Genomic DNA, 19,191 nt, shown 5'->3' with positions numbered 1-19,191 from the left:
TGACCAGAAATAAGCACTTCGTTTTCACATAGAAACTCATTGGCTGCAAATGACAGAAGAGAAAATATACAAATCCTGATAATATTTTCAAGACACGGGAATGCCCAATTATCACATAGGCCGCCCTTTCAGCAGCACCACTTCACAGCTCAACGGCTGAGAGGTGGTCAGCAGAAGCAGCACTGCTGAAAGTGTGGCCCGCGTAATAATTGGGCTCTCCCAACACCTCAGCAGCATCTCCTTCGCTCACCCCTCTTGATTTACTCTTTCTCTTTCTCTCCTTCTCAGGCCTCCTTGAGCGGCCAGCATCTCCCTCCCAGAGCCTCAGCAGAAGCACCACTGCTGAAAAGGCAGCACAGGGAGAGCACAGTTATCACAGAGGGGCAGATAAGGAGCTTCTGAAAGCCACATCCATGTTTGACATCCCTTGTCTAGGTGCAAGCAGGCAATCCTTGACATAACCTCAGCCAAGACTATTTGTGCTTTCAAAAATCAAATCCAGTACTTTGAACTGAGTCCAGAAAGAAATGGGCAGCCAGTGTAGTTGGTCCAGAATAGATACGGCACAAACTATTTCTCTGGCTCCTACCAGACTGCTGGCAGTTGCATTTTGCTGTAGCATCTTTCAAACTGTCCTCAAAAACAGCCCCATGTACAGAACGTTGCAGTCAGGGCTGCCCTTAAGCCATGGGTTCTCAGACTTCTCAGGAGTAAAATTCCTGAGGTACGTCTTCACAGGGGAGGGGAAAATGCAGCAACGCAATCCCCAGGATCACACTGATGTCATGGGGGGGGAGCAGAGGCTTTCCTTTCCTTACACAATGAAGCAGTAGCTTCCCGGGGGCGCCTCCACAGGGCTCCCCAACATGCGGAGAATGAAAATAAAAGATCACAACTCGCTTCCGGTTAAAGATTGTGAAACCAGAAGTGGGTCGCAATTTTCTTTTCATTCTTTGCATGTTGGAGAGCAGTTCAGAGGTGTCCATGGGATTCCACACACCTCTGGGACGCTGCTGCTTTGTTGTGTGAGTAAGGAAAAGCTCTTCCCCCCCCCCACAGCAGCGGCACAATCCTGGGGATCATGTCACTATATTCCTCCGTCGCCGCCCCTTAAAGGGGTAAAGGCAGAAGGACTTAGGCTGGTGTGTCATGATGTCCCAGTTTGAGAACTTCTGCCTTAAGCTGATTAACCCGATTCTGCTGAATTGGGCCCCGCACTTCAATGGTCCCAACACTGGGGTGATGAGCGGATCACCTGCTGCCACAGCTGGGATCTCACTCTTCAGGAGGCTGGTGGAGTGTGCATTGATTCAGGATCTTCACCGCCTATTTAGAAAATGCAACTGTAAGGTTGAGCTATGATGATACTTCACATCTAATCTTTAAATGGCTTCTGTTTTTACATAGATATTAAAAAGCATAGAGGACAAGATGAAACCCTGTAGCACATCATGTGTCAAAGACTAAGGAGTGGAGCAGTAGTCCCTTAATACCCACTTGTGTGACCAACCTTTCATGTAATCATAGAAAAGTTGTCTTACAGAGATTTGACCCAGGCTTCTGCAGAACAGTTCTTCAAAATTCAGTACTATGTTTGAGTAAGGCATAGTACAGGGGGACCTCCGTATTCATCGATCCCGTATCCAAAGTTTCACTTATGTATGCCCCCTCCCCCCACAAACCCTGCTCCCCTCACCTCCGGAGGGTCTTCCGTACCCAACAGAAGCTCCCCGGCCCTCCTAATGCCTTTTAAAGGCATAAACACATCACTTCTGGTTTTTGGCTTAGTGCATGGCCACTGCTGGGCTCAGAAGACCCTTCAGAGTCAAGAGGAGTCGAGCTCCCCTGGCCTCCGGAGGGTGAGGTGGGTGCTTCCTCATATCCACAGTTTCACTTAATTGTGGGGAGTTCCACAACCGAACCCTCAAGAATATGGAAGCACATCTCTACTCTATTAAAATGCCATTTCTGTTTTGAGAAGCTTGCTTTACCTAATCCTTCACTTTCTTTCCTCCCCTCCTTTCTGCTAGAGCTCCTTGAAAATAAAGATGAGGAGTTTTAATCTTTCTACATGAACATTCCTGCAAGTGCGACTACCAAATGAGTGCTACCATTGGCTAAGTAACACAGGTTAAGTTAAGAAACCTTTGCACGCACACCTTTTCAGTAGCTGTTTCCTTTGTAGCTTTTGCTACAGCTCATCTGACAGCCGGCGAGACATTTTCTTTAACAGACCAGTCATTTCAGCAACAGAAGTGCAGAAAAGATTGCCATGGCGTTACAGTTCACTTGTCTGCATTAAACCATTCCACAAATTTTTACCATCTTAGGCGGCAATCCTAACCTCACTTTCCTGGGACTAAGTTCCACTGAATGCAATAGGACTTACTTCTGAGTAGACCTGGTTAGGATTGTGCCCTAAATCCAATAGAGGGATTTGGCGAATAAGATCAATAGTAATTAAACAGAATTACTTTTTAACCTGATTTCTCCCAAATCTTATCAAGACATACAAAAGGTTCTTTGTTTTCAATGTTAAGATATCTGATGAGCAGTTATGTTTAGCATCCTCTAGCAATAAAAATGGGATAGGGATGGAGACTAGTGTCTTAGTTTGTCGGTAAACAGTTTACTGAAAGTGCTTCAGGGGCTAAACATGTCTATCCCCCTTATTATCTTCGAAGATGGTTCTCTCTCTCCTGTAGTAGAACCAGGTTCCTACATCGCCCCAACGCGATCGCCTTAATAAATATCTAATCTACCTACTTTGATCTGGATGAGTAGTACACTTTTTGTCCGGAATACATTCCCATATCTGCCATGCTTATCAACTCTGATCAAAGTTAATGTTTTAAATATGAGCTCCTAACTAATCATTTCACATGAGCTACTCTATCTTATTAAAAATAATTGCTTATTTATGGGCCTAATGAGATTCAATAAAAAACAATTCCATTTCAAACCCCACATATTAAATATAAATGATGTTTTGAAACTATATATCCAAGCTATTAATCTAGAATTTTAAAAAAACCGTAACATTTGATTTCATGGTTTTAATAAGAATGTTAGTGTTTAATTTATGAGGCATTCTGTGGTCATGGTCCTTATTGCACAGACACACAATTTAACTTGGAGGCTATGATGAGTAATGTATTGACTTCAAGTAGGTTCAGTAATGACTTAGGATAAAGAAGTCTCTTCTAAGCCCAAGTGATACCTTGGCAGAAGATGTAATAGCCAGCATATGAAATGGATTTCAAGAGAGATCTGGAGAGAGATCTGGAATTCTAAAAATTCTTGAGGACTGGGAACTTTGTACTGCAGAGCAGCACTGTTTATAGTGCCGGTCTGCGGCACACAGGCTTACTTGGTCTTTCCTACTTCTTTCTTCCAGGTTCCCAGAGCCTCTCATGAGGCTTGGTGTACATCCAAGTCACATAGCAAGCCTCAGGAGACTCTGAGAAACTAGAAGGAGGAGACACACCATAGACCAGCAAATGGTTTGCAGACCACTGACCATACTTTGAGAAAACTATAAAAAAAAAACCAGGTGTCTAAGGAAGATGCTACCCTGCAGATGCCCGATCTCGTCTGATCTCGGAAGCTAAGCAGGGTCAGGCCTGGTTAGTACTTAGATGGGAGACCGCCTGGGAATACCGGGTGCTGTAGGCTTATTCCATAGTCTTTCGAGACTGAAGGTTGCCAACCAAGGAAGATGAGATTGAACAAAGGCTAATGAAAAGATTCAAACTGGGGCTGGAGTAGTTGGCAGGATAGGGAAATGGCCACACTAGCATCATATATACTAGTGTTTCTCAAGGTCTGTCCTCCAATACTTCACGTGGTCCACCTATTTGAAGTACCACTGGCAGTGACTGGTGATGACATCATCACCAGTTATTTCTGGGTTGGGAGGCCAGATGTGATGGGAAACACCAAGGTGGACAGGGGGGCTTTTTCGAGTGTGGGAAAGTATGCTTTGGAGCTCTACCCACCACGCCTAGCCTCCTATCAGTGTTGCATCATGTTCCTGGTCTCACTGCCAGGTGGCAGGTGTCCCCAGGGGTCCTGCAAGTACCACCAGACACCACCTCAAGTACCAGTGGTGGTAACCGTATCACTGGTTGAGAAGCACTGATATATACTAATAATAGAGTTGGGTAGTAAAGTGCCTGTCAATTTATGGGTTAATCAAAAAATAAGGTAGGGCATTCTACATGCCCCAAGAATTCACAAAGTGCACAGGAATATATGTTTTTAATTAAAAAAGATTTTTAAACCCTCAAAATGGCTCCATGAGCTTTCAACATGGAATGTTGATGTAACAGAGATTTAAAAAATGCTACAGGATCACATGACATCATCGGAAGAAATGGTACTTTATGTGCTTAGTGGGAGAGGTGCTGCTACCACCCAAGAATAATGCTACTAAAACCTGGGATTTCACTTGTTTTCGACAAGCTCTCATTTTTCCCTAAGAGGTGAAAAAGGGTCTAAAGGACCCACATGAGACAGTCTGGGTGAGTTTTTAAATCAAGTCCATAGCTCAGTGGTTCCCAAACTTTTCGAATGGCTGCTCCCTTTGCCTACTGGGCCATTGGCCACAGCTCCCAATGAGGGCTACAATCCTAGACATTGTATAAGGCAATAGGTTTTTTGTGTGAATTCCTGGTTTCTGCGGCTCCCCAGGGAGCCACAGCTCACAGTTTGGGAACCACCACCATAGCTTGTTTATTATTTTTATTTATTTGAGTGATTTATATGTCACCTTTCCCTCTGAATAACACTAGTTATTTAAAAACAAAAGCAACGTGAAGACAGTGGAGGACAGGATTTTCTTTGCTCTTAAGAGCTGCTTTGAATGCCCATTAGGGAAATAAAGCAGGGTATAAATTTCTAAGGCCCAAAACCTAACCAACTTTCCAGAATTGGCATAGCTGTGCCAACAGGACGTGTGCTTCATCCTGCACTTGGGTGGCACTCATGGAGGCCTCCTCAAAGTAAGGGAATGTTTGTTCCCTTATCTCAGAGCTGCATTGCCCTTATGTCAGTGCTGGGAAGTGGGTTAGGATTGTGCCCTAAATAAAATTAAAGTAAATATCCTGGGAGGGGGAGTAGGGTTGGGAGATGTGCCATAATGTTAAAAAACAAAACTCCATTTCCTATACTTTTCAAAACTCCTTTTCCTATATTGTACAGAGTTACAGTAGGTAAATAGGTGAAAGGAAAGGGAAAAGGCTGTATATGCTCTTTCCCATTGCCAGACCTATAATCTCCGGTGCTGAATGGCAAAAAAAATAGCCATTTAGTACTGCGTCGCTCATCCAGGAAGGTCTCAAGGGAGGGAGACAAAACATCTTTCTACCTCTTCCCCCCCCCCCCCCAAAACTCTCCCTTCTCTCTACAGAAGGCTTGAACAGTAACACTCCTCTTAGGGGCTGGAGACACAGTGACATTTTGCTACAGGCCCCACATGTTATTTAAGAGAACTGGGGGATGCAGGTGAAAATGAAAAGTGAGTGTGTAATGCCCAGATCCACATGCATTGCACTTCTGCTCAGGAACACGAGACGCCTGAGGGGGGACATGATTGAGACATACAAAATTATGCAGGGGATGGACAGAGTGGATAGGGAGATGCTCTTTACACTCTCACGTAACACCAGAACCAGGGACATCCACTAAAATTGAGTGTTGGGAGAGTTAGGACAGACAAAAGAAAATATTTCTTTACTCAGCGGGTGGTCGGTCTGTGGAACTCCTTGCCACAGGATGTGGTGCTGGCGTCTAGCCTGGACGCCTTTAAAAGGGGATTGGACAAGTTTCTGGAGGAAAAATCCATTACGGGGTACTAGCCATGATGTGTATGCGCAACCTCCTGATTTTAGAAATGGGTTATGTCAGAATGCCAGATGCAAGGGAGGGCACCAGGATGAGGTCTCTTGTTATCTGGCGCGCTCCCTGGGGCATTTGGTGGGCCGCTGTGAGATACAGGAAGCTGGACTAGATGGGCCTATGGCCTGACCCAGTGGGGCTGTTCTTATGTACTTAACACTGGAGCTGCTTTATATGGGGCTGACAGGCTGGCTCCCATTCATGTGTTGACCAGAGGCCTGCTTAGTTTTTTTTGTTTTTGTTTTTTTTACTACAGATGCATTACAGGCCCTCAAACCACGCTCTGGGGTTGCTGGTGGCACCGGCAGAAGGGAGGATGCACTAATTGCAACCACTACCTAAGAAAGCTGTCAGACACAGCATTCTGCTCAGGCGAAAGGGAAGAGGTAGCAACGAGGCTGCTTCAAGCATCAGAGCCCTCCTAAAGCACTGTCAGGTTGTCTTTGATTGTCTCACGTACCGACCCGTCAGTCTCTCACTAGTCACCTTCCTCCTTCCCTGGCAGATCTGAGAGGAAGGATGTGCAGTTCACATTTCTGGGATGTCGTTGACAGGCAACGTTGTGAAAGCTTGCTAAAAAGGCTCCGATAAAGACCTAAATAGTCCTTTAATTCATTTATGGTAATTGGCAGCCACGTCTTTAGATTTTAATTACATGCCACAAAAGAGATGGAAAGCATTGGCTGATGGTGATGAGCGCACTCTTAGAGCAACACGGAGAGGCTTGGATCTTCGCTAGGCAGGGGCTAGAGCTGGAAGTCTCACTTCCTGGCCTGTCGGACTGACACTTTTGGAATGTCTTGCTGGTCGAGCAAACGCAATGACATGGATCAAAGAGGTACTCAGGCGTGCCCAATTGTAGCCCAGTAATACATGGGTTTGATGCAGACCCATGCCACATGAAAAACTGTTGTAAAACTTGCCTCATTTTCAAAAGAGAACTACCATGCAGCATTGCAGGAGGGGAGAGAGAGAACTTGCTATGCAAGAAACAACCCCATATCTCCCATGTGCACACAAAGCTACTTGTGTGGATCTTTAATTGCAACCCAATGGGCACATCTTACATGGAATGAGGCAGGAAGCACTTATTTAGACCGTGTGATCCTAATGGTGGCTGGCATCACCATGAATCAGTATCAATCTCCAGGCAATCCCAAGTCAATCCTAGGTATTTTAATGAGGTGTCCAGGAATTGCCAACGGACCAAAAAATCCTCCAGAAATAGCTTCAGTCAGAGTTGGCAACCCTCTCTGATCCTCATAAACTTGACTGAGGCAAGTGGTTGAGCACCCTCATAAGTCCACCACACCGCCTCTTTCATACTGTCTTGGACCTTTGAGAGCTCCTAATTCCCAACTACATGGTCTGTTTCATGGTTCACACGTGTTGTTTCCAAGCAACATCGTGAATCTCTTACTGTGGAAAATGGGTAAATACTTGCACAATTAAGAAGCCCAAAGCCTCACTGGCTAACGAGGGCAATTAATGATCTCTTGTGGATCTCTTGTCCCAATCATTCCAAAATCCTGAAGCTGTCCCTACCTGTTTTGTTATGATTATGGGACAGTTCATGACAATTGTGGGTAGCATGGTCTACACAAGTGAACACTGAATGACCAACACAATATGGCAAGGATTCTCAAACTTCTCAGAAGGAAAACTTCCAAAGTAAGTCTTTGTGGGGAGGGGGGGAGGGGTGAAGGCAGCAAAGCGATTCCCAGGATTGTGTCACTAACAGGGGCAAAGGGTTTTTTTTTACTTACAAGGGGCCACCACAAGGACCAGGAGGTGTGAGGAGCCCCACAGAGCCCTCTGCAGGGCTCACCGAGTCTTAGAATACTGAAAATAAGCCATTGGAAACCACTTCCAATTGCGAAATCGGAAGTGGTTTCCGATAGCATTTTTCCATTATTCTAAGACTGGGGGGGGGGGGACCCTGGGAAGGGCTCCACAGGTCTCCCCGCACTTCCTGGAACCTTGTGGCAGCCCCCTGTAAGTTAAAAAAAAACCCAAAACCCTTCACCCCTGTTAGCAATAGGATCCTGGGAATTGCATCACTGCCTTCCCCCTTCCCCCACCCCTTAAGGAGCCAGGGGCTGGGACTCTCAGGCAGGGGTGTTGTCACGCCCCAGTTTGAGAACCTCAGCAATATGGTGTATTATTTCCTTTCCCTATGGTTTCCTCCAGTTCTGGTTTTACAATCAAGTATAGAGTCTCAACTGTAGATTTAGACATAAACATATTTGTGGAAGAACTATGGCTAGGAATGATGGTCAAACGCAACAAATCAGAAGCATGTAAAGCAGGATCGCTGTTTTGTATTTTACTGCTGTAATTTACATGTTCTTTTTCAAGTGTAACTACTGTTTCTCAAGTGCAACCAGAAGACACACATGGCCTCCTTCCTCTGTGTGCCTGGAAACACTTGCCTTCCATGAGCTAAACTCTACGTTATTCAGACTACTTTTGAAACCTCCACTGTATAATGGGGATAGGTACAGGGGTGATGATGCCAATCCAGTAACATTAGTCGTGGCATTAGTGGCTGAACTGGGCTGGCGCAGGACTCTGCCTGGGAAAGGAAACCCTGTTGAAAACTGGCCTGATGCAATGATTCTGTCTATTAATTCATTCTTCCATGAGGTTTCATGAATTAACTGGAAACTGATGAACGCTATTTAATTCAACACACGCTTCAGGCCGTTGGCCTTTCAGAATGCTTTTGCAGCAGCAAAATATGTGGTACCAAGTGTTGTAAAGGGGTAATGTGCAGATATAGATTATTAAAAGGTTAGAAAGGCCATGCACCCAAGCCCTTGGGTCAATGGGGCCAATCCAGCTCTACATTGTAGGGCAAAAAAATAGCTGCTGTAGCACTCCAACATCATAGTATTTCAGGGTGCACATTACAGCAGCAGAGATCTGGAAGGCAGGCTGACCCATCCATGAGGCCAACTAGAGCAATCACCTGATTGGTGCGGGGTGCACCAGTCTCTGTTCACCTACTTGCCCCCACGGCCCCACCTTCTCCTTCCACTCATTGGACTGGAAAAGAAATAGAGGGGAAGAGGAAATGTGGACTGTGCTGAGATAGAACATTGATGAGTTGGAGAAGCAGAGGTTGGCACATCACTGGGTAGCGTTTGGCATGCTGCCTCAGTTGCCATGAGGTCTTCGCTGACCCTACTGAAAGGAATTCCAAAACAATTAACTTATTAATTAAAATATAGGTATTGAGCATTCCATTGTGTGGTGAATTTGCCTATGGTCAGAGCAACACTTTGTGGTGCAACATTAATTGGTACAAGTGCTTTTCTCAGGGTGAAGACTCAGACCAAGTGTGCAGTTATTTTGTGAGCAAGTATAGCTACAAGTCATATCCATGGGTTTCAAATTATGTGGGATTTGCAACCACACTGCAATCCAGGGCTTTCTTTGAGGGAAAAACTATGCTAGGTCCTCCTCTGGTGCTGCTATTCATCCTCCAGCAGACTTCTTGTCGCTGCTTCTATCCCAGCAGAACTTCCCAGCTGAAAGGGGTGGGAGCTTTCCCCTGAGGATTTGCCCTTCATAGGGCAACAAATGTCCTGCCCTCGCCAGCAACTGCAGGATTCATGTGCTGTTTTCTATACTGGCATGCACAGAACTGCACTCCTTGGATGGGAACGAGCTGTCTGCCAATCTTTGAAGGTGGGGGGGAAGAAGCTGTGGTGAAGAAGGCTCCACAGGAACATAAGAACAGCCCCGCTGGATCAGGCCATAGGCCCATCTAGTCCAGCTTCCTGTATCTCACAGTGGCCCACCAAATGCCCCAGGGAGCACACCAGATAACAAGAGACCTGCATCCTGGTGCCCTCCCTTGCATCTGACATAGCCCATTTCTAAAATCAGGAGGTTGCGCATACACATCATGGCTTGTAACCCATAATGGATTTTTCCTCCAGAAACTTGTCCAATCCCCTTTTAAAGGCATCCAGGCCAGATGCCATCACCACATCCTGTGGCAAGGAGTTCCAAAGACCAACCACCCGCTGAGTGAATAAATATTTTCTTTTGTCCCAATTTTCCCAACACTCAATTTTAGTGGATGTCCCCTGGTTCTGGTGTTATGTGAGAGTGTAAAGAGCATCTCTCTATCCACTCTATATTTCCAGTGCATAATTTTGTATGTTTCAATCATGTCCCCCCTCAGGTGCCTCTTTTCTAGGCTGAAGAGGCCCAAACACCTTCCAAACACCTCATAAGTACGGTGCCCCAGCCCAGTAATCATCTTAGTCGCTCTCTTTTGCACCTTTTCCACTATATTCTTTTTGAGATGTGGCGACCAGAACTGGACACAATACTCCAGGTGTGGCCTTACCATTGATTTATACAACGGCATTATATTAGCCATTTTTGTTCTTGGGAGGAATGACCAGGATGCCTTGTGAGCAACCAAACTCACAAGTATTGAGATCCATGTGGGTTTTGCAACTATATGTTCAGAAACCCACACAGAAGGCTCCAAACTCACAGATTAAGAGGGAGACAAGTGGGAAAGAGATACCTGGATATTTCGTGGCACAAAACACATGGGATAAGGAAACCCACATGACTCTTGCTTCCAAAGTTGCGCTCATGAAAAATGCCCATTATCACATTACCATGTGAGTTTCTCTACAAGCGGTCTGGACATATGTTGCATACTATACTAAACATGTAATGTGGCCTAGCAGCTGTGCTTGTTTTTGCTTTGTGTTGCTTTGGAGGAGAGTGCAAAACAGTGTGGAAGTACAGCAGGAGGGTGGGGGCTTTGTCCCACTAAGGTCACGATTTGCCTTCTGTTTGTATAATGTGTGACTTGGCCCTTATCGTATACGTACTGCTTCTACACTGCAGACTATAAGCCTGCTTTTTGGCTTGCACTTATTTACACAGTTGTGGCTTTTAAAAAATGGCCCAAAGACAGTTTCCAGTAAAAATTAACAGCCCAATCCTGAACCCAGGCAGCACTATTCGCACACTGCCCAGGCAACAGCAGTCGCAAATGTACCATACGGCACATTGCAGTGGCCACCAGACAAGTGGAGCAGGCAGGGATACTCCTGCTTCTTGGTGCTGGGCTTCCCTCCCTTCCCTTGGTGCTGGTAAGCTCCCCACCAAGCAGCATGGAGGCATTTTTTGGGGTGGCAGGAAAGTAGGGAGGGGGCAAAACAGGGCAGAGGGAGGGCTGGCTGGAGAGCAGATCAGGCCTGGGAGGGGGCAGGAACAATGGCAGCTGCTGGATCTTATCCCCACTCCCAAGCCTTGGAGCCCAACATGGGTCTCCTCAGTTCCAAGGAGACGCACTGGGGCTACTGGAGTTCTACATGGGGTAAGGGAACGGATGTTCTCTTGAGGGGACCTCCAGCTGCTGCTCTGGCCCTGCAGGAAACAGTGGTGGCTGTCTCATGGTACCACATGGCACCAAAGCACCATAGGATGGGCCCTTTAATACCACGAAAGATTAATTTAAAAATCACACAATATCATATAACACACACAAAAAGGAATGTAATCTCCAAATTCTAGCAACCTGCAGCATGACAGTTTGGAAGAAGATGGCTGATTTTTTTACAGACCATTCCACTACTGAACCAACAGTGTGAATCTGGCAGATCTCCTTTGAAAAGCAACTCTGTACATTAGGGAAGGTCCCAAACTATTGCAACTGTCCTCCCCACAAAATGTAAGTCTAATGCCTAGGAGTCGTGTGCCCCCACTGTCATCCGTGCTGCATCCACAAATGGTGCATTATTGGAAAGCTCTTCATCTCAACAACCTTTTTCTCAGGTTGTCGAAAATATTGTGAATTCACAGCATTCTAATGAGTGTCAAGGGGTGAGATGGCGGGAAGCTTGAAAGAAGTCTGACAAACAGGAAGACAGCTGCTACCTGCTGCCTTGAGCTGTGTGGTTCAGCCCTCCTGCCTTGCTCGCTGGAGGAACAGACTTCCCTTCATCAGACAACAGGGACATTTCAAAAAGCGCAAGCTACTGTTCGGAAGGACTGCTGGGTTTTCATTAGCCCCGCAGTTTAGCCTCCATCGTGATGCCATCAAAAATAGAAAGAGTCGTTGTTGAGATGATTGTTCCATTTCGTTTTTTGAGCCGCAAAGGAAGGAGAGAGCTCTGTAATTCAGGCACCAAGATCTTGAGAAGAAGACAAGCAAGCAAGGAAAGATGCCAGCGAAAACACTTCCTAATTACTCTCTTGAAAGTCTTTTTCTAGAACTTTCCTTCATCCCTAGTTCCAAGTTCAGGTAGGCTGTCTGTGTTCTGACTGCACACACAGTAAACTTAGCAGTAAAATAAAGAGCATCTGTTTCCTAGACACAACTGCCAGAGGTTCTACCCAAGCATAAGCAGAATAATAAAAGTCCTCTTCTGTTCAGGGCCAGGCCATCCATGAGGTTGATTTTTTGAGTGCCAACATGACTTTAAAAAAAAACAAAAAAAACTTTTTTGCCTAAAGAAATAAAATCACAAACTGTGTTTCATGCTCAAAATTATTGAAAATATTGTATAAAATTACCTTCAGGCTATGTGTATAAGGGATATACGAAACATAAATGAATTTTGTGTTTAGACTCGGGTCCAGTGTTCAAGCTCTCTCATGATGTATATGCAAGTATTCCTAAATACAAAAAAATCCCATATCCAAAATACTTCTGGTCCCAAGCATTTTGGATAAGAGATGCCCAATCTGTACAATGCTAGAGTTGCAAGGAGAATTGTGCCTTGTACATGTGCATTTTTTAAAAATCCCATTGTCAAACAGATATGCAGGTTTCTGAAACACAACGAAATCTGTAAGCCCTGTTGCGCACAGATGACAGCAAGACGACACCACTCTTATGGCACTTTAGACATTTGGGGGGGGGAGTAAGCTCTCTGACCTCCATTAGATGGGGCAAGAAGGAATGTTCTAATTGAGCAAGCAAACTCTTGCAGTGCGCATAGTTCTCCCTCTCACAGCCATATCACTTCTTTAGATCCAACAGCTTGTATGAACTGTAAGCGTAATTTTGACACTCGCTTTACTGGTGTGCCTTTTCCGACAGAGATTTCTCTTGCGCATGACCTGAGCTGACCTTGAACTCTCTCTCTCTCTCTCTCTCTCTCTGGCTGCCTGAGCAGTTCTGTTTTTCAATTCCTTCTTTTCCTCCATTCCTTTGGGTTTACCTTTCTGCCCGTCACAAGTGTTTCCTACTGTGTCTGTAAACAGCTTTCCACTTGGGTTCAGCAAGCTGGGTACCTCAGTCCTCCCAGCCTGTCAGTCACATTGTTCAGCGCACCCCCTCCCCAGCTTTTCCTCTCCGTTCTCCATCCACCACACCTGGGAATCACACTTGTCTGCTTCGTTTTGTTCTGCACAACCGACTCAAAACCTTGATTTCAACCCTTCGGGTCAGGTTTATTCTATCATTTACATTGACATATATCTGGAGTAACACTGGGAAGGGGAGGGGAATGTCAACCAGAGTTAAATAGCATCATGAGTAATTGAAACCAGACATTAAAAAAAAGCCAACTGCTGCCCAGTGTCAATGGAAGAGCAATAAAGAGCAATGGAATTGCAACAAAGATTCTGGAGTCAGGAGAATTCTTTGGCCCCAGTTCGATTCTGGCAGCAAAAGGTAGGGACTAGGAAAACCAGTGTTGGCGGGAAAGGCAGGCCACTGTCATATGTTGCTGGGCCACTACCATAAATGGCCCCAAGGGACTCCACAGGTGCTCGTAAATCAGTGGCAGGGGCAGGCCATGGGTGGGCAGGGGGAGTAGCAGGGCTTTTCGGGGGAGGAATCTGGGGTGTATCAGGAGAGGGAATGGCAATCATACATGCCAGATCCCATCCCTTATTTTTCTGCCTGCACCACCCCCTGACTCTCCTCGGAATTCTGCCAGTTATGTAGTTGGCATAGGTCTTAAGAAACCAATTGACAATCGAGAAGCTTACCAGGGGGTAAGTAAAAAATATTTAAATATTTTAAATGTAAAAATATCAAGTAAAAAAGTAATATTTTACTTAGCTCCTGCAGGCTGTGTGATCATCATCCACCACCCCCACCATAGCCTGCAGCACACACTCCATTGGCAAGGCTGAAGACTAGTGGGAGATAGTGGGAGATAGGACTGGGCAGTCTGTTAGTTAATATAGGAAAGTGATGTTGTGCTACAAACCAGCTTTATGGAGACCACAGGAAGTTGTCTTCTAGCACATGATCCTACGTATGTTGACCCTAAAGGAAGTTCTGCTGAAATCAAGAGCAACTGCATGAATATTTTATTTTTCACATTTTTATACTGCCCTTCCTCCAGTGTAAAGGGTTCCTCCCCTCCTTTGGCCTCACAACAACCCTGTGAGGTAGATGATGCTGAGAGATCGTGATGGGCCCAGTGTCACCCAGGAAGCTTCATGGTCAAGAAGGGATTGTGAACCTGAATCTTCTAGGTCAGGGGTGTCCAAAGTTTTTGGCAGGAGGGCCACATCATCTCTCTGACACTGCGTTGGGGGCCGGGGGAAAAGAGAATTAATTTACATTTAAAATTTGAATAAATTTACATAAATGACTATATTAAAGATGAACTTATATAAATGAATGAAGGTCTTGCAATAGATCAAGGCCTATAAGAGGCCTTGTACAAAGCAAGGCTGGCCTTTTCTTCACTACCACTGCTGCATCACAGACATGAAACAGCAAGCAGTGGAGGGAGCCCTCATCCACAGCTCATGCAAGATGTCAAACAGTTGCTCTCACGCTGAGAGCAGTTGCGTGTGGCCAGTGTGGGCTTCAACAAATCTCTGGAGGGCCAGAGGCTCATTGAAGACTGGGGGCTCCCTGAGGGCCGCATTGAGAGGCCTTGAGGGCCACAAGTGGCCCCAGGGCCAGGGTTTGGGCACCCCTGTTCTAGGTTGAAGTCCAAACCACTACTCCACTCTGGCTCATAGGTCATAGCACCCCCCTCCCCAACACAGGAACAGCCAACTGCAAGCAAACTATCATTGAGACTGTTTTCTTCTAAACAAGAACCATTTTGAAAGATTGCATGCTTGTGTTTTTCCACTCTCTTTTTTCTTCCAAGTCTATTCTTGGTTGAATTTGTATTAACTGTCCGGCTTCAAACTGTCTTCTCTGATTTTCCTCAGCATCGTTTCCATTGCTGCTGGGTAGCCACTGTGTTTAATTTCTCATCTGCTTGTTTTGCTACAGCGGAGGCACATTAAGCAGTCTTTATCAATTTATACTTCTGGGAGAACAGTCTGAACAAGTTCTAGAAAGAATCTAACACAGCCCAAGGATCAATCCTGTTCATTTAGCCAATTCCTAGCCTACTACAGTACAGTGGGGAGGGAGTAACGTTTGATTTACTCACATAGTTTATTTTCTGGGTGACTACTCTTTATTTTCCTCCCCCGGCCCAAGGTTTATCGAGCATATCAGTGTTGTACCAGGCTAAGTATTAAACTCCATTTGTCAAATACAAAGCAGAAGGCCTGTATAACAAATGGCCTTGAGATTTTTAGCACCACAATTGTACTGATGGGTGTCAGGGGCGCAGGCAATATCCACAGATATTGGCTATCTAACTCGGGTGCTTCTTCTTCCAGCACACAATTAAGCCACCAAGAAGATTTCAAGAGGAAGCAATTATTTCCATTCCCCATTTTTGGACAACCCAAAAAGCCCTGAGATGCGAGATACATTTTGTTGGCTGTCAGTTTTTCATGGGCAGTTGTGACGGTCAGGCTGCCAAAATTGGGCCTACATGCATTCAAGCTTGGAGCTCTTACTTCTATTCAAAGCATTTTTCAAAACCCCTGCCATGGAGCTTTCAAAGTTTACGGAGACATATGCATGTCTGAACACGTAATGGGGAACTTCCTCATCTTGTTGACATCTTCTACCCAGTTGATTCCCAGTACAGTCTGTTGACGCCCATCCCACATAGGAAGCCCATGAAAATAAATCCCTTGATTTGTTACCCTCCTCTGTATTATTTGTACTCATTATAAAAATATATATATTCTGTATGAAGAAGAGCCAAATTATTTGGAGTTCTGAAATCTTTAAAAGAAAAATAATTTATGTGGGGAAAGATATATATGTTCAGTCAGCTATGGATCTTGATCTACTCTGCTGCAGAATGTTGTGGCAAAAACCAGAACTGGTTGCGATTACTTTAAGGAGCCGTTTTTAGGTGCGGGGAAGCCCGCAGCGGGGTCCATGGGCTCCCCTCACACTCCGGAGGGCTGATGCTGCCCCTGGTAAGTTTAGAAAAAAAAACTTTTCATGGTGGTGACAGAATGATCCTGGAGGATCATTGCTGCCACAATGTCAACATGCCCCTTAAGGGGGCAACATTTGGGCTTCCCTGGCTGGGAGTTGCAACTCCCCAGTTTGGGAACCATCGTATACCATCCTGGCTCTCAGAAAGCTCCTAACCTTGGACCTTACCTTGGACCTTGAAACCTTCATTGTTTGTAATGTTTGTAGTGGCGCATCCTCTTCCTGTTGAAGCTGGGCCCGGCCCCTGACTGACGCAGGTCCAGCGCTGGCACGCTTGCCAGGTGCCTTAAATGTGCTTTACAGCACGTTTACAACACCCAGCGCCAGCATTAGGGCTCAGTGCTGGGGCTTGCTGAGTTCAGGATTGGGCCCTAAACCCTGCTATAAATTAAGCTGCAATCGTAGACAGACTGACCTGGGAGGGGCAAACCCCACTGAACCCAATGCGACTTCCTTCTGAGTAGGTACGCATAGGATTGCACTGTTGGGATTGTTGTGCTAGCTAGCCAATTCTGTAAAACCATGTCAGTTTGGTAGCTTATACCATTGTTGAGCCTGTAGAAAGACAAGGAGCTGCGGTCAATCTGATAGACCAATGAAGGTTGTTTGGGCATAACCTTCTAACCTAAGTAACTGAATTTATGTTGCCTTCCTCCAAGCCAGGGGTGTCCAAACTCTTTGGCAGGAGGGCCACATCATCTCTCTGACACTGTGTCGGGGGCCGGGGAAAAAAGAATTAATTTACATTTCAAATTTGAATAAATTTACATAAATTAATATATTAGAAATGGAACTTCTATGAATCAATGAAGGTCTTGCAATAGCTCAAGGCCTATAAAAGGCCTTGCGCAAAGCAAGGCCGGTCTTTCCTTCGCTGCCACTGCTGCATCACAAATGTGAAACAGCAAGTAGTGGAGGGAGCCCTCACCCTACAGCTCATGCGAGAGATTGAACAGTCACCTTATGCTGAGAGCACTTGTGTCGGGCAAGCATGGGCTCCAGCAAGTCTCTGGAGGGCCAGAGTCTCATTGGAGACTGGGGGCTCCCCACGGGCTGCATTGGGAGTCCCCAAGGGCCGCAAGTGGCCCCCGGGCCAGGGTTTGGGCACCCCTGCTCCAAGCAAAAGGAGCATCTTAAGCAAGATACTTCCATAAAGGAAAAGTTGAATATTTGCCTCTAGATCTTTGCATTTTAAGTAACTCCTCTAGTTGGTGTTCTTTAAGAGAGCCCAGCTGGAAGTACCCCCTGCTATTCTAAGGCTACTGTAATACATTTCAGAAATAACCCATTATGCTTTTCCCTTCCTTGCAGGCTGACACACAGTTAGTTTCTACATATTCTTTTTAATGTAATGAAGAATCAAAGGGAGAAATGCAAAGAATCATCAGAAGTCATACATATGAATGGGCCCATCCGTAGCTGGTAACCTTTCCCGCTTCTGACTGTACTGAAGCAGTCAATGTTTATGGTATCAATACTTTATGAGCATGAACCAAATGGGGCTTCAGAATTAATCCTCTGACATTTTGTTTAAGTGAACTAATCCAAGGACACCTCCCTGTACCTCAGCACCAAAGAGCAGGTGCTTGAGTGACTTGCACAAAAGGTGGGATCATGCCCCTCCACGATGGGGCTGAAATGCAAGGAGTTGCACAGATTCTTTAGGTGGCCACATACAGCTCCGCACATAGGTGCTAAACCTCTGCCGCAGCATGTAGTAAACCCCTCTGAAAAGCTTTGTTAGTTTGGCTCAAGGATGGGATATTCCTCTCAGGATGGACTATTCACCTAATAGGATGTTGCAGGAGATCGTCTCCTCAGGTCTTTTTCAACCACAGACAGGGTGGTCCAAGCCTGAATGAATATGACATGCCCAAAGAACGACGGTCACAGGAAAGCACAATGTCCTTTCCACCCTCTACATTACTCCAAGAGTGCACACACAACAGGGGCACAAAGTGCTCACACCCGATTTTATAAATCAACATTTCGGATCACATGGGAAGACACCCTAAACTAGGAATGAAAAAGACTCCAGGGAGTGGCAAGAGAAGGAGGGCAGTGGAGGCAAGTAGGCAAACAGAGATTGGTGCCTGCCACCAGTCTGTTGCCTGAGGTGACCATTTCAATTGGATCCATGGATGGGCCTGCCCCTGGGTGTCGTAGAAGTAGTAGTAGAAGAAGAATAAGAATTTATCTTCGCACCAAAATTAATGGGATCATAAACTGGATAAAATCCCTGAGCAAAGATTCTTTGGGACTTTGAATTACAGACAAACATCAGAACACAAGACACCCAATATAACAGTAGTTGACCAAAAGAAAAATCAAGTTTGGGTCATTGTTATTGCTGTCCCAGGAGACAGTGGAATTGAAGGTAAGGAACATGAGAAGATCACATGATATCAAGCCCAGCAAGTCAAACTTGGGCGTCTCTGGGAGAAGAAGGTCAGGACCGGGCCAATTATCACTGGAACTCTTGCAGTCCTGCCTAGAAGTCTGCCTGCCGACTTGCCTACACTGTTTCGCTTCATTCCACTCTCGGGATTGGATGATGATACCCTAAACACCCCATTGCAAACATTCCTCATGCCAAATTTTCTCACTGCTACCTTCCATCACTCATCATCACGTTGAGCTCGGGAGCAGCCACAGACACTGAAAAGGGGTGCTGTGTTCTCAGTGATTGCACTTATGAGCCTATTTGGACCCACAGCTATTCACGGGTGACTGAAATGTCACGGCACAAAATGGAGCGTAACTCCTAATGCAAAACAGGGCCTGGTCTCATTATAACTTCAGCTACTGGCTCCCAGATGCTCTAGCTGTGATAAACCAGTTGTGGCTACCAACCAGTGCCTCCTTTTAAGACCAAATCAGGAAAGCAGTTTAATTTCCTCTGTAATCTCTTACTGGGGAGGGTAAAACCCAGCCATTCTTCAACTAAAAGGGAAATGATTAAAAAGGACTCAAATCAAAAT

General features: G+C 45.6%; 1 pseudogene; it reads left to right on the top strand.

Moving 5' to 3' along the window:
* Nucleotides 1-3,555: 3,555 nt before the first annotated feature.
* Nucleotides 3,556-3,675, top strand: LOC136654936 (5S ribosomal RNA; annotated as a pseudogene).
* The last annotated feature ends 15,516 nt before the right edge of the window (nt 3,676-19,191 follow it).

Source organism: Tiliqua scincoides, chromosome 5, assembly GCF_035046505.1.
Source record: "Tiliqua scincoides isolate rTilSci1 chromosome 5, rTilSci1.hap2, whole genome shotgun sequence".
In the NCBI taxonomy this organism is placed as follows: Eukaryota; Metazoa; Chordata; class Lepidosauria; order Squamata; family Scincidae; genus Tiliqua; species Tiliqua scincoides.
The sequence above is the reverse complement of the archived record's forward strand: the minus strand, read 5'-3'. Positions and strand labels throughout refer to the sequence as shown.